This window comes from Galleria mellonella, unplaced genomic scaffold (assembly GCF_026898425.1).
Source record: "Galleria mellonella isolate WM207_F2 unplaced genomic scaffold, CSIRO_AGI_GalMel_v1 utg23, whole genome shotgun sequence".
NCBI lineage: Eukaryota > Metazoa > Arthropoda > Insecta > Lepidoptera > Pyralidae > Galleria > Galleria mellonella.
In genome coordinates, this window is record NW_026442045.1 from 54,127 (window position 1) to 71,651 (window position 17,525).

At 30.6% G+C, this 17,525-nt stretch overlaps 1 protein-coding gene across 2 annotated transcripts in view; it reads left to right on the plus strand.

The window, feature by feature from the left end:
• The first annotated feature begins 2,106 nt into the window (after positions 1 to 2,106).
• LOC113514151 (dopamine D2-like receptor) overlaps positions 2,107 to 17,525 on the plus strand; it is a 309,488-nt gene continuing 294,069 nt past the window's right edge. For both annotated transcript variants that reach the window (XM_052894722.1, XM_052894723.1), the window contains exon 1: positions 2,107 to 2,304. The gene's annotated coding sequence lies outside the window, so the exon portion shown is untranslated. The remainder of the gene's footprint in view (positions 2,305 to 17,525) is intronic.

Consider the following 17,525-nt stretch of genomic DNA (forward strand, 5'->3'; position numbering starts at 1 on the left):
CTCAAATGATACAAACATTTATGACATGGAGATCTTGAGTCCTAGAACATAATAAAATAAAAATAATTAATAAGTATGCTTACGACTATAATCTCTAACAAGGTCATCAATATCATTAAATAAATGTTACTACTGTAGTGAACGTAATACACGAAATGCCCATATTTCGCCGACTGTTAAATCCAAAATTGCAGCAAACAAACCACCATCGTTACGCAGATTAATATGTACTCATTAATTTTATTATTATTGTTCAGTTCACAGCTGGTACTATAACGTAATCGTAGTTGCTGAGAAAAAGACAGAAGAACTAATACAAAACTTCTGTCGTTTCCGTGGGTATTGTAAGAGGCAACTAAGAGAACTTGTCGAGGAATGGATAGCAGGGTCCTCTTAAAACATCACTAAAAGCTTGACTACGGTAGTTAGCTGGCAGCCCTCCCCCCTTCCCCCCAGCAGTGGGCAGTTAATAGCTGATATAATGATGATGACGAACCAGTGCGGACGACTTTGTATGAAGTCTCCCTCTAATTCATTAAAGCTGTCATATTTAATTATTCAGGATTAATGAAAGTTGTTTAGGACGACGTAGGTTGTAATTATCCCATTATGAAGTGCTATTGGACAAATTAGTTTAAGTAGAAATCTTTTTTGTTTGCATGTAAGCGAAAGAAAAAGAATATTAACCATTTAGTGGTCGATGAAACGGCAGGTGAGTGATAAGCTTCTAGTAACATTATATATGTAGATCATCATATCAGCCTTTAACCGTCTACTGCTGAACATAAGCCTCTCCCATGGGGGATTTTGCCAGTAGTTGCCACACTTGGCAGGCGGATTGGCAACCGCAGTCAGGCTTTAGAGATGTTTAAGAGGTACACTGCTGCCCATCCCTCGCCGTCCCTTAGCTGACTTTTACGACACCCAGGAAAAGGGAAGGGCTGACTTATTCTATGCCGGGACCACACGGCCATAATAAATGTTATCAGTCAACGTGGAAATTATTATATTATCTGTATCTGAACAAAGTATATATACAAAGTTTCAAACGCCGCCACACGAAATCTACATACCTACATAAGACAATTAAGTTCACTAATTTATCACGAAATTTCGGGAACAATAAAGGCTGAAAACTTTTCAAATTTGCACCGAAGTACTTCAATGCTTGATGCAACGTAGGCATTTACTGCGGAAGGGTTTTTGGGGATACCCCTGGGAACAGAAGAACGAGCTTTACGCGAGCATTGCAGTGTCGTTTTCTTCTAGTCTAATATAAAATGGAAGTAAAGATCTCATAAAAACCAGGGCCGCGGCCCGTGTCTCGGCTAATATGTCGAGCGAGGCCCCTTTGTGTCAGATATTGCAATGTCATTTAATTGCAGTTGTCGTTCTGTTTTATGAATTTCTCAGTATCTTATTATATTGTTTATACTTTGTAATAAATCTTATGTACAAGTATAAAGCTTGTTTCTTTTGTTACGAATGTCGGTATATGTCTTTTCTAACGGCATTGGTTCGTGAAATAAAAAAATATCGCCCAAGTGCCGTCGAGTTTAGAGTGATATTTATTCATATCTTCGTTACCCTACAGAGCTTTGCCCATTAATTGTATTTCTCTTTCATTTTTGTCTCTAATATTTTTTTACAGCACTTCATCAGAAAACAGTAATAACACTAAAATAAATATCTTTTTTTACTAACTATTCAATTTCGGATATAATTCTCAGCGTTTTCGTAAATAATGAATAATTACTGAATAATGATAAAAGACTGTTTTAAACTTTTGTATGTCGTGAATAATAATATAATTATAATAAGAGTATAGATCATTAAAAATATATAGCGCAACTTTATTACTTATAAAGTCAATGAATATTTCATTATTTAAATATCCAGAGAAAAAAATGAGTCCTTCTTAAAACAACTGTTTATTTAGCATATAATATTGTGGAATAAATTTTCTTATTGCATCTGCACACGAATGTAGGATAATAACACTGAACATAATCACAAAAGCTCTTTCAAGGACTAAACAGTTTGAACATCTGACATCTTGGTGTCCACGCATGCGTCAAAAGTTGGGACCTACGCGCGTGGTGTGTGGTGTCCCTACATTCAGTTGACGGACGATCCTCGTTCATTTTCCACGCTGAACAAGGAAAATTCGATTTTTCGTGTAGAAAAGCGCGCGACAGGTTGAAGGCTTTTTTGGATTTATAGTTTCGTGTGTGAATTAATTGTAGTTTCGTGAATGAATTGTAGTGTATTTTCGACTCGTATGTGATTTCGAAGTACTGTGAGGTAAGTTTAGTATTAACATTTCTCGATAAAATTGGATATTTTATGTAATTATAGGCACAGGGCGTGGAAATTATAACCTAAGTTAGAACCTTGTTGTTAGTAAGATCATATCGTGATCTTAAATCAAACAATTATAATAAAATTAAAAGTATTTGGTGAAATATTACATTTTTTTTGAGAAATTCCTCAAAATTTATAGTAGCGCGAAATATTTAAATTATTTTTATTAAATTATCACATTGTAGAAGTAATTTATATTTTTAATTTTAATAACAATTAGTATATATCCGGTAATCGGTAAAAAATAATTTTAATGCAATTATTTTATTTAATAATTATTATTATTAATTTATATTGTAATAAAATCATTAGCTGAAACAGAGATTTAGTAAAATTATTGGTTACGTATTTGTTTTATAGATGAACTATATTTTTACCCATTACTTCGTATATATGGATTTCAGAAGTAGGAAAAGCAATGAAGTATATTATTTTAGATGGCGTATAATAATAAAACTTATACCAGATTATAGTTAGATACATACATACAGTTAAATCTTTAGAAATACAACTATGAAGAGAAGGATTTAATATGGTGCAGTATTTTCTGCATAACACCAGAACAAACATACAGACAGTTAGACAAAATTTCTAAAAATGATTTATTTATCTATTTTTACTCTTATTAGACTCATATTAAGAAGATTTTTTTTTATATCTCCCATCTAAAGGCATCGTCTAATTATATATTATATTAGTAATATAAGATGATACTAATTAGTTTTTAAGTATTTACTTACTCTGAACATTATTAAAATTGCAATTGATTCTTTTCTCCGAGTAAACTAAACTTATTTAAAATTTTGTTACCAAAATAATTAAATTATACATATGTTCCTACCTTTCTTTTCTTACGCTGATTATCTTATAAAGTAGGCAGAGAAGTAGGCGATTTTGAAATAGTTATGGTATATGTTTACCCGCCGTTCAATTATATTTTTAAGCGATTTATATTAATGTATATAATCATAAATAATATTTTGAAACAATTTTAATTATATTTTTTGTAATCGATACCGTTTATGTACTTCTGTATTGATCTTTTATTAATTTTATCACGATTGATACTAGTATAATTGGCAAAGCTTCTTATGGAGGAAAAATTGCCAGTACCTATAACCACGATATTTTTAAATCTAATGTGTCTCTTATAAATATAATTATTGGGTAATGGAATTTATACGTTTTAAATTTAAATCGTGACATTTTTAATATTAATTTTGTCACAATTGGAATCGCTATTTTTTGTGGAGCATATCTATTTATGATATTTCGTGTACATTGTATGAAATATAAATCAAAAGTGAAAATATAATAAAACATTGCTATAGGAAACTATTTCATTTGTGTAGATCTGTTTATCGGCCCGTCAAGATAATTTATCTCAAGAGATTGTAGACATTGTTTTAGTCCCGAAGATGGAGTGTAGTTTGACCAACATTGGAGAAATGGTGAGGCAAACTATACCCATAACATACAGTATTGTTGACTTATAAATCAGCAGGAGTAAAACTGGGCAAGTACGCGATTTCGGCTGTCTCTTCGGTTTTGTGCCTATCTATCTCTCTTAATGGTGTTACCAGTCTTCCTCGAATTTCGTAGCCTGTTTCATTGAATTATTTCTATTTTAGCACAAATTTTTTTAACAACCGTGCTTTGAACATTTAATTATTTCTTTCTGAATAGATAATTTAGTATGGTGCTCAAACACGAATATAAAAAAAATAATTATACTATTTACTTATAATATGAGGATATATATTTTATAATATTATTATTAATATAATTTTATATTATTATTTATTTACATATATATATCTTAAATTCATATCTAGCCACAAATGCATCACGTTTATCTAAGATCCTCCTAAACTGAAGTTTATATTATTAATTTTGTACTTTACACGCTATTTATTTTTAGCAACTCAGTTCAGTATTTCTTTTTTGTTTTAAGTGGTGCTTTCTCTTTAACAAATTGGTGCCACTGAAAATCAGCGTCATGTTCAAAAGAACATGGCATATAGCTGAACCATTTTAGTACTTTTCTTTTTCTTTTTGATTATTGTTAAATAAGTGTTAAATCAAGCACTAAATTATAATTTCATTCTTTCTTTACTTTACCAAAGTTGTCAAGCATCTTTCTACTATACTCTTGTTTCCATCGCCAATGAGCTTTACCTGCATGGTTGTGATTCGATTTAAAGAGTAAGCAGAAAAATTACAAAATACAGAGGCATAATATATTAGTCCTCAAAAACGCGTAAAACATACTATGGATGTCATAAAGGAATACATGATACTTTTTATAAACAATAGTTATCACTATCTATCAAATGGGCTGTGGACCATCAAATATTTTGCCATTCTAAGTTGTAGGTATGAAAAAAAAAAGCTTTTTTAATAAAAATTCAAAATTTACTTGACACATATTTACCAAACTGAAAAAACTATTTAATGCTAACACTTCTTGCAAACTTCTGCTCTCCTAGTTATTTATCGGGTATATTGCACCCTTAAAAATTGATCACCCTGGCTTAAATGTCCCACAAATTGTAGATACATATCAGATCCCTAACAAAATTAGACTCCTTTTTATGGGCGGTCATGTAAGGAGCATAGGCTGTGCAAGATAATGTGCATAAGGAAAAATGAACGCGCAAACGATGCTTGATAGAAAAGGAGGGAACTTTGAGGAAAGCATCTAAATAACGAACTGAAGGCAATGTATCACGTATCATGCTGTTTTCCTTCATTCTTGACTATCAAATATTATGTGTGTTTACTCACCCTACAATTTCTAAACGATTCATATTTTCTTCTGTCCATAGTATAGCACAAATTTCGCAGCGGTTTTTGATTAATTATATTAAAAATCTATAGATTATACTTTCATGTTACATCGATTGAAGCTACTTATAGTTATATGATTCCGTGTTCTAAATTAAAGAAATTTGAAGTAATATTTTTATGTATACAGGAAAATAGTTTTTATATATATGTTATATATATATATATATATATATATATATATATATATATATATATATATATATATATATATATAGTATATCTATCCTATAAAGTATATGCGTACCAAATTTCATAGTATCTGGTTAAGTCGTTAAGACGCTAAGAGAGAGTCACATTTTCTATTGGTAATAAATGGGCGAATTTATTAACCAAAAATTTCTAAAACTATGATTTTGTATATATATTCTTCAAAGTGAGTAATATAGTGATTATATCCTATTTGTTATTTAGTTCATCCAACTATAAAATGATAATGTCAGCTATAATTATTATATACTGCCATATTTGGTGTAGACGAGAAAGCCGCAAGGCGATTACCCGAGTTCAGACCTCGTTCAATATCTCTCTATTTATCTATAGTCACAAAACCCGAATCTCATAATTTCAAATACACTTCTATCGCGACTACCCAGGCTAGGACTAATAGAAGCAATATAGATAATACGAACTCCGCCATCTGTTATTTCTTTAGCCGCAACTAATAGTTGGGTACGTACACCATTTTAAAGTTACTAGTATTTTAATTTCACTACTGTTATATATTCTGAGGTTTTATATTATTATAATAAACTGATATAAACGGTAATAACTAAAGTTATTTTGCACACTTGCTTGCTTTAGTAAGATAAACGATTCATAAATCAAATAGATCCATTTACAATTATATGGACCTTGTTTAAACATGAGCATACAGTTAGGTTTTTAAATACTCTAAATTTGTAATTTTAAAAATAGAATAATTCTTTTAAAACGTATTTTTATTCATATATATATGTCGTGCATGCGACGTACAAAAGTAATAAAGATAATTAAAATTATAATTAATATCCGACAAAATGACTTCTTTATTAAAATTCTTTTAATTGAAATTAAAATGGATATTTTTTATAATGAAGATTGATTATATGGTTAATGAGATGTAGAGTAGCTTTTTTATATATATATATATATATATATATATATATATATATATATATATATATATATATATATATAAATAAATATATACTACTGGTCATAATCTTTGACTAGATTGAATTAATCTAGTCCTAAATAAGGCAGTTTGTACTTTGGGTACTAGATAATCAAAATACTTTATTTTTTAAGTCATTGCATATAGGTATAAAATACCCAGATCAATACAAGCGGACATAATTATGAATGGTAATGCTTGTATTGTGCAGGAATAGAACCCATAACTATTGGAATGTGAAGCGGTGTGTATGAAACCGATACATAAGCACTAATTGTTGTTTCAAAAGAATCATAAAAAAAAACATAAATGAAACAGTTATGTTCGTTATTTGGTATTTTATAAAACAAGATATCCCATTTTGAAACTTAAGCGCTTGGTATGATTATGTTGAAGAAAATAAATAAAAAAACATGAAAAATTTCCGAACCGATACGACAACATAACCTTCAAGAAAAGAGCATATTCCTTTTTAAACGGCCGGCAGAACATCTGCAATGCCGTAGGTGTTGTGGGTGACTATGGGCGGTGGTAGTCAATTACCATCAGGTGAGCCGCATGCTCGTTTGCCCCCTGTGATGTAAAAAAAAAAAAGAACTAGTTATTATTAATTTTATAAAAAAAATATTTTGTTTTATCTTGAACTAGCGATCCGTCTTAACTTCGCACGTATAGATAGAAAGATAAATTAGTATTTTATATATTAAGTTGAATTATTGTAATTTTGTCACCATATGGTCCCGAAATAGAACGGGCTATCCCTTTTTTCCCGTGGCTGTCGTAAGCGACTAAGGAAACTTTAAGGAAGGAAACTTGGTCGAGGAATGGGCAGCAGCGTCCCTCTCAAAACATCACCGAAGCCTAACTCTGGTTGTCAACCCGCCTGCCAAGCATGATAACTTTTAGAAAATCCCCAATTTATGGGAAAAGCTTAAGTTCAGCAGTGGACAGTTAATGGTTGAAATGGTATACGGTACGGCTATATTATATTTATTCTATTCTATATGCTATAGGTGAAAAATCCTTAAAAATGTTTAATTAATTTTCGAGTTTATCCAGTAGAAACCATAATTTTTTGCTCTTTATAATAATAGTATTCTTAATTCAGAAATCATAGTAATTATACGTTAGGTATTAAAATTGTACTTTAGATAGGGGCTCATATAGATGATTCCTACCCTCACGTAACCTTATTTTTCAAACAAAAAGTCACCTATAAAAAAGGTCGTCGCCTTTGTTTAAAATTTTAAATAGCACCAACAACAACGACCAAATGTGTAAATGTTTTTTAGAAGTTCCTTTATACATTACATAAACTTATGGTAATTAGGAGGTAAAGTATTACAAAAAAAAAAAAAAAAAAAAATTAAAACGTAGAAAAATGAATCAATCAATAGATACATTTTTTAATAGATGGTAATGAAATGGTAATCCCGCCTGCGCTAACAGTATACGCTGGCGAGGCACCAGTGAGGAATGATAGGTGAAAATGATAAAGCAGGTTACTTAGCCCATCGTGATTGATAAATATATCTGTAATTTCACACGATAGTTTCCAGGAGGGACCAAGGGAGAGGTCAAGCTGTTAGCAATATACCAAATATTGCTAGCAATGGGTCTAACAACCCCTTAGTACAAACAATTCCTTGCCTGCAACTATGTATAGAATTCTTTAAATTATACCCTGAGCATGGCTACAGGCATATTATGGTGAAGTCTATTATGAAGTTCTATAATCTTTAAAATTAAAATTTTAAATTGTAATTAAAAAAGGATAAAAAAATATAATTAATAATCATAAAATAAATAAATTAAAAGTGACAATAAAAAGAAACTGATAAATATTATTTAACATAATAATTAAAATTAATTATTTAACAAAACTATTAGCATACTTTCAAAAACTCTCTTACTTACCGTGGTAATAGGTTATTGACCACTTGATAAACAAATTTAAAGCAGTTTTTACTCAGATCTATTATTATATTAGTTCATATTGGTCCCAAAAATCTACAAATTAACTGTAAAATCAAATTGAAATTTTAGATTTGCAGATAGACACTAACGTATCAGAATTTACTTAGTTATTGTAATTGTTATACTAACAAACACTATAAACGTGATATCGCCATACAAATGTCCTCGTCGTTTGAATAATTTTTTTTATATACCATTTTCAGACCTACATTATAACTGATAAATAATAGCCATTTGGCGGATCACATCCTATTATCGTCCACCTAATAGTAAGTCATTACCATAGTCTATGGACGATATAAGGGATATAGTCATGTGTTTTAATGACTCTGAAACTGGGTAATTTGTATGTTCATATGTAAATATTATAAATACATCATTTATTAGTAATTTCTATTATTATTATTATATTAGCCGTTAAGTTTTAACTGCTGAACCTATGCTCATTTCTCATAAGGGAAAATTTGTCAATTTGTCACGTTTGGCAGGTGGATTGGCGACCGCAATTAGGCTTTGGTGATGTTCCAAGAGGGACACTGTTGCCCATCGTTGGATCATTAAGTCTAATAATATTTATAGGTAAGTAAATGGAAAAATACTTACCTATAAATATTATGTACGCAGTCACTGATAAAAAAAAATTAACTAAACATAACTACAAATATAAGAATAATTTGAATTAAAAAAAATCTTATACTTTATTGTTGTTTATAAATATATAATAGTAAATATTGTTTACAAAAATATATTATAAAGAAAGTCTGTATAATGTATTCGAGCCTAAATGCTAATATTCAATAAATTGAATTAACAATAAAATAATTTTCTTATAAGTGACTTTATATTTTTTGTATTCTGTTCATTCTTTCTGATTAATATTGTAGATTCCGAGTCAAGACAGCGCAGATTTTCCCATGGGACGCATGGATTTCATTGTTCATTGTCAATGATGCGCCGATTCTGCCTTTCCAAGAAAGATCGATGGAATTTGATTGTTTCGATTTTGATAACAAATACGGAAAAGCTAATATTGATAATGCTAACCAGAAGCGAACAGAGCGGATAAATGATCAAACCGAAGCTCTATTTATACGGATTAAACATGGTTTTAAATCCACATGCCTGGTTGATAATCCCGGAAAATGCCACGTAACGGGAATTATAATACGGCCCCTGGCTTTATTGACCCGTAATATTGCCTCGCTGAAATATCGTCGGTTTGTTGTCAAGCAAAGAAATGAGTAAAGAAAAACAGCAATTCTTTTTACAATTATTGTGATTCAAATATGGTAACATCGTTTTTTATTGGCTGTAACTCTTGATATTATTTAATATAAAATTTCTAATTCTCTTCTGCATTTTGTCTTTGATAAAGGGAACAACATATATTAAATGTGGACTACTATAAGAGTGTCCATCTTAAAATATCACCAAAGTCTAACTGCGGTTGCCATCCCGCTTGCCAAGCATGGCAACTACTGGCAAAACCTTTTTTATCTATGAGATTATTTATTATTTATTCCTATGAGATTATTCTTATATTCAGTAGTGATCAGTTAAAGGCTTACATGATGATGATGATGACAATAAAAAGGGGATATTGTTTTATTTGTTTATTTATTACACTTTAATACACCTAGAAAGTGTAAATGGCGGACTTAACACCATATGGCGTTATTTACCAGTGAACCGTAGAAAGGAATAACAGAAAATGTAATTGACGGTGCAAAGTAATGAACAATATTAAAATAAAACAGTAATTAATTGTTTACTCCGAGACCATATAACTGCAGTACAGTGTTTAAAATATACGCAAACTCTCTCTAAATAATAATAATAATTATTATTATTTGCAATAAACGTAGTTAATCAATATGGAAATGTAAATATTACATCATTATACACTCAGCCAGTTTTGGGATGCAAAATTAACTTATACATAAAATTACGTCAATAAAATAAATTTAAAAAGAATAGTGTACTGTAATAGTAATAGTGTACTGTACTATTTCGAATAAAATGGTAAACAATGTCAAATTAAAAATTATTATACTTGTCAATTATATATTGTGTCAAAATAGAACCTTATTGATCACAATGTCGTAAAGGTTTAATATTCGTAATAGTTTATGCTATGCAAGACAGTTAATTAAATAAATGATCGAATGACTATACTTTATTTGCATAATACAATATAGGAAATAAGCAAGACAATTAACAAATATGACGATACAATTGTACAAGTACAGTAAGGCGGTCTTATTGCTGAAACAGTCTTTTCAAGACAACTTTAAGGTAATGGACAAATTTTTGCTATAATAAAATCATAGCAGCATATTAGTGAGCAGTTAACAGGATCTTCGATGCGATGTTATTAACTTATGTTTAAGGTATACCATGGTGGACTATTTCTCGTAGACATCTACGAGGAATACTCCGCCAAGAAAAACAATCAGTCCAGGAATGTGTAGAGTACATATATAAGTTTCCTGGTTTATACCCTTAACCAAGCGGAAAGAGCAGGAATTATACTCTATCAGGTGTACATACCATACCTCTTTGAAACTATTGTGGTTAATTTCTCCTAAATTAATTATAGGCTAACTTATTTAACCACATCTATCACCTCTCACTGGGGTTCTGCCTTAGTATATCATTAGCATAGACACGCGCACCATTCCATTTTCGTTTATAAAAACCCCTAACCCACTATGACCCTTAATACATTATTTTGGGTGCACTGTTAAAGACAATTTTTGTTGAAGAAAGGTCAATTTAAAAGGTACTTCCTTTCATATCTCTCAGAACGAAATAACACATTGCTACTTCACAAATTGATGTCCTTATGAATAGCTACGGTATGAGTAATTCAACTCAGGAGATTCGCATAAAACTCTAACCATTTGGTAGGATTAATAAAGGATATGAGAACATTTTATAAAGGTTTTAATTAAAATCGGATGCCAGAGTCCATTTAACCAAGTTAACCAAGTACCCCTGTTGAATTACCCATTTATTATAACAAAACGGTACGTTATTTTGGGTATACTTTTATAAAACATTCTTGTTGAGGAAGGGTTAATCTAAAAGGGTTTATTGATGCTCAGAAATACGTCAAATTTTATTTTAACGTTTTTTTTTTGTTACTGCAGTTCTTGTAAAAAGATATCAAGAAATAACAATAGTAAGAGATATTTAACGTTGAAGAAACAGGAACATCGAATTCGTATTTAATACAATTTAAAGTAATTATTGGCAGTAAACATTTTAATTGACTTATTCTTGGATTCCATGTCCTAAATTGAGTTTAGAGTGATATTTTAAAGCCAATCGAAAATGATAAACTATTTTTTTTTTTATTATCTTCGGATATGCGATGCGTTTTACTAGTAAATATTATATAGTATCTGCTGATCTGTTTTACTTAAAGACTAAAGAAGGCTGTTGGACTAAAGAATAATTCTACTTTATAAGCACATAAATAATATTTTGTTTATAGTATTAGTAGTAGTAGTATTTAGTAGAAAAGAAGTTACCATAAATATTAAAATTTTGCATTCCATTGTTTTGGCAAAACACGCCTGTTCCTAACATACTCGTATTATTGCTAACATCTGTATACCGTGTTTTTCAGCAAATAAATTATATTATTATTATTAAACTATTTTATTTAAAATGGATTTAAATAAGTGTAACCTAAATAAATAATAATTATTAAATTATTACAAACCATTTAGGTAAACATTTGCTTTTATAATGTTAGTAAAATATAAATTTCTGACCATCTGGTCCAAACACAACATATTATTGTATAGTATGTGAAAACCACACAATGAAACATTTGAGGGTTTAACCCTTAGCACCGAGACCCTTTGTGTCTATATAACATTCGTTCAATTCAAAATCTATCGTTCTAAAATAGTTCGATTCTGAACTTCTCAAATTAAACTAATTTTATTATTTTAACATTTGTAATCTGTGAAATGTCTGCGTGAATAATCATGAATGATGTTCTATTATATGTAGCTTAACTAAGATCTATATGTGCTCTAAATTATATCAAAATTTATTGTATAAAATCCAAAAATATAATACTAGGTGTTTCTTGAAGCTTTGCTTGCATGTGTTGCCATTTAATGTATTCTATACAAACACAGTGTCTAAAGAGAGAGTAGTTAGGATATAATCTAGTCATATGCCAAATTTCATTTAAATTTATTCTGCCATACAAGTGTGAATGAGAAGCAATCATACAAATATCTAAATATCCAGACATATTTATCAACTTTCATATTTTAATATTAGTAGGAATCATGATGTTAAATTTTGACGAAAATATTGTATAAAATAATTTTCTTATCTAAGCACATCGTCGTTAAACGACATTCTGACAGTGTGAGACGACGACACAGCTCGGCTGTTTGCGGTAGCCGCTTTCCGGTATCAAGATGCAATTTTCGCTTCTCATTCCTACCAGGAAATGACTATTTGCCGCAATGGACTATGTTAAGGGTCAACATTTGATTTATCTTTGGTTCGTATATTAAAAAGTCAAGAGCTTTGACGACTTTCGCCGCGTAGGGAATAATTTAATAAAATCATTATTTTACAGAATGCACAAAGTGACATCAATTTGGCTTGATATTATTGTTGGAAGACAATGAAAATTGTGCTCTCTGCGATATTCTTTTAGATTCAATATTGAGAATGAGTTACAATGAAAATAAAACAGGTTATTATTCTCGGAGGTAAGATGTCTTCGTCTTATGATTAATGATTCCGGAGCAGCTGGCATTAGACTAAGTCGCGAGCTCGCATAAGTGCAAAATCTATTCACCATCATTAATATAGCTACCTTGCCACAATAATAAATGAACTACAAAAGTATTTATAACATAGTTGGATAATTTAGTATATTAACATGGATATTATGAAAGAAATACTATGTATTAATAATGATGATTATGAAGACGTAGAGTAATTAGTCAGGTGTATTGATGATGTGATTAATGATAGTTTATAAGGGAGGCTTGTGTCCAGCAGTGGAAAAATAATAGCTGCAATAAATATTGAATGATAGTGATAAGGATTTAAGAGGAGATTTCTTGGTTTAATTATTAATTAAAGATTATGGATGAAGATGAATGAACAGATATGACATATTAATATGTATACAGCTAGTATGAGTAGAGACGACGTATATATATATATATATATATATATATATATATATATATATATATATATATATATATATATATATATATATATATATATATATATATATATATATAGGAAAGAGCTGTATGAATTGGCGTATTTAGTATTCCTTTACTCCAAAAAACGCGTCGTATATGTGTATCACAAAGTGCTGTACAATGTTACTGTCATGTCCTAAATCCAAAATAGCTTGTGTTACGAAACTAACCAGGGATAATAAAAATAAAATCTGTGTAATTCGGATCTCTAGACATGACTTTATTACAGAAGTTAATATTTTAAAATGACTCTAATGAAAATCGAATCTGAGAGACTTATACCACTATTCCGCGAAATTAATCGAATGTAACGAACGAATGTTACGGCTAGTCAGTCTTGTTTCCTTATTTTCAATTTAAGCGTGTGACAACAGTCTCAATAAAGTAACGTTGTGTAAGTAACGATGTAATCTAATGTGTTATAGGCAAACTCAAATAACTCACGCTTTGAAATATCCTATGCTAAGGTGATTTGGAAATATAGACACTGGAAGAGAATTCCGCTTCTTAACGATATAAGAAACGTTTCATACTAAGAGCTTCGTTAGTACGAATGTCAACCATATAAGGGTGAAACTGTTCCCTGCGCCTTATTGTTCCATAGTGGAAGGGTGCTGGAGGAATAAGAGTATGCTGTTTCTGCGTACGTTTTCCAAGATAATAATTAGAATAATTACCATTTCCCAGTTCATTTTCAGATGAACTAATAATAAATAATAAAAAAGCTAAAAAATAGTTATTTGTTACAACAATTTAGACTATTGTATTAATTAATTGAAAGCGTTGTTTCTTATCTATCCCTCAGGATAGATTAATATATATTTCATTTAATAAAATATTATCTATATACTTAATTATACCTCTGTGACTTTCAGTGAAGTACAAATATTTTGAAAGTTCATTAAAGGTACCTACGTACACATACTTCAGGCTTTTCGTGTTAATTAACCGTCTAACTCCGCTAAATATCGGATCATGTAATCATTATTTGGATTATGTTCTAGCAGAATTTCATATACAATTATTGTAACAAAAAGCTGAAGGTATTACTAAAGCAGATATTTCTTTTTCATGTACAAGTTATATTTATCAATACACACATCTACTTAGAAGTCGTTAACAAATTAATTTGGGTCCAGAGTTGCTTTAGAAAATAGTCAAAACAAAGTGACTGAACCAATCAAAGACAATAATCGACTTATAAGTAACTAGCTTTATCCCGTGGCTTCATCTGCATGAATCGCTATATAAAGTATCCTATTTACTAAGTCAAGGTATAACCTACTCGTGGACTTAATTACATTTAAATCCGTTCAGCACTTTTTGCGTAAAAGAGTAACAAACCCATATCCACTATGTATCTATTCATCATTACAAACATTCGTTTTAATAGGATTTACGCCTTTGTTGACTACAGTCGATATTCATTGTTGTGCGGATGACAGTACTGGGAACGCATAAACCACGAAGAGCATGTGTCTAAAATCAAGAGTATTCTTACCGAATTCTTCGATTTGACTACACTATTTTTTTTTTTCAATTTAACCCTACTAAGACATAAGTTTGCGCGTTCATCGCTAAAAGAACTTTATTTGCTGTAGTTTCGAAATTTCTGAACATATCCGTTATCATTGTTAAAAACATTAGAATTCGTGATGTCGACATTACAGCAACAGTTGAGTTTCGTACTCAGCAGGAAGACAAGGTCAAGATAGCGTTCAAAAAGCTCGAAGTGCTGAATAAAGCGAAGTAGTAGTTCACTCCGGGAGAGAGACTGCTAATATTTACCATATTTATTGAAAACTATTCAAAAATTGATATAATATTGGCGCAATAAAATGTTCCCATATGGAGTACTATTTGTTCTCACTTTAGAGTTCTTGGATACCAGTTTAGTCCTCTTGGTTTGATTCAGATGTGTACCATAAGCATAGTCAACGATCTCAGGCTAACAGGTGGTTTTGAGCCACTTATTTTAAGAAGAGACTGCTTCTCTGTGCATCTTCTACCGCTTGTATAACGGATTGTATACTGAAAAACTATTTGACATAATGCCTACAGCTACCTTTTATCATCGTAACGCTTGCCATTGACAGGGAATCCATCCTAACACCGTAAAACGAAAATGATCATGCTCGGTTTCAGAGTAGCTTGCTCCTAGCTTGCAAACGATCTGGTTGTTGAATAATCTTCCTGCCGAGGGTTTTCCTAGACTACAGCTTGGAGTTTTTCAAAAAGAACGTAATAAGGTTTCTTAAGGATCGACAACGCGCGAGGGACATATCTTGTGTTACAGGCGTCCATAAGCTACGGTAACCCCGTTAACCATCAGTCGGGCCGTATGTTTGTTTGATACCATAGTATAAAAAAGATACCTTATAAAAATATGTTAATAATATTTTATAATTATAATACATAGCGAATGTAGGTACATTTAAAGACCTTAAAAGCATTTCAAACCCGTTCCGAGCGTTCATTAAAGAGATAATGGGATCAATGTAATAGTAATTAAAACCAACGAGTGTTGTTTACTTTTGTACGCTGGCTTAACTTTTTTGTCAGTTATAATTAGTTGAGATACAACTGGTTAAATAATGGAAAAATACGCAACAAAAATGTTAGGTACATTTATAAGGGAAGTAAAATGGAAATGGTGAAAGGTACAAATAATAAATCAAGTAAGTATGCCTGCATAAATACTCTTATTTCTATCGGCTACAAAAAGAAACAGTCCTCAATTCTATTTTATTTACAAAAGGAGGAGATTCTTAATTGATCAATGTCTTTTTGAGTGTATATTTTGCGATATCTTTTAAATGGATATTTCTTTTACTTTCTTTAAATTGATCTTCTGAACCGATTTTAAACAGATAAAGTATTTTTTTTGCTTTTAATAGAGTTTAATTCTCCATATTGGTATAGTATATCTAAATATTATTGTAAAGTCACTATCTTGTTTGATATTTCTTAAATTAGGTATGTACAGAATAAGATTCTTCTTAATAAAATATCAAATTAATCATCATAATTTTTCAGGTTTTACTTTTCTCAAAGAATTTGACGACATACACAGTATATGTCGTAGAATTCTTATATAGGAGGTCTATATTAAATTCACAACATATTTAATATTTATTTTAGTCTATGGTTTGTTTTGTTGTTTGTTGTAATATTATAGCTAATATAACGTAGATTGTTTCGATAGAACATAATGAAAAGAGATCAAGTATTGTTGAAATTATGGCATAATTATCAGTAAACATTACCTAATCGCCCTGTGGTTCCGGTATAGAATGAGTCATCTCTTGCTTTCTCGTGGGTATCGTAAGATGCAACTAAGGGAACTAAATAGTCGACAGATGGGCAGCAGCGTCCTTCTTTAAACATCATCAAAGCCTAACTGCGGTTGCCAACCCGCCTGCCAAGCGTAGTAACTATTGGAAAACCTAATTTATGGGTGAGGTTTAGTTCAGCAGTGTACAGTTAATGGCTGATATGATTATAATGATTAGTAAAATGGCTGATTGCTAATGCATTGTTAGTAAAGTTTGTACTACTATTGGATAACGGTAGATTGTCTTATGGTCGAGTCAATTATTTGTTTCTTTACATTCTCATTATGTCCTAATCATCTTCATCATTCACCATTTTAGCAGTTAATTGTCCAGTGCTTCCCCAACCACATATTGGTTCACGAGGGTCAAGCCGCGAGATGTAGTTAGTATCTAATATTTATAATTAACTCGAGTGTGAAGACTCGAACAAGTACTCGACTACTTTTTTGAGACTTCATTTTCGAGTCAGGATTCGATGGTTTTTTTTAATGAGTACTGAAATACTCGATTACTAAAAAAGTAATGATTTGGCACATCACTAGTTAGAACCATTATGAAGAAGGATATGATACATTAATTAGGTCTAGA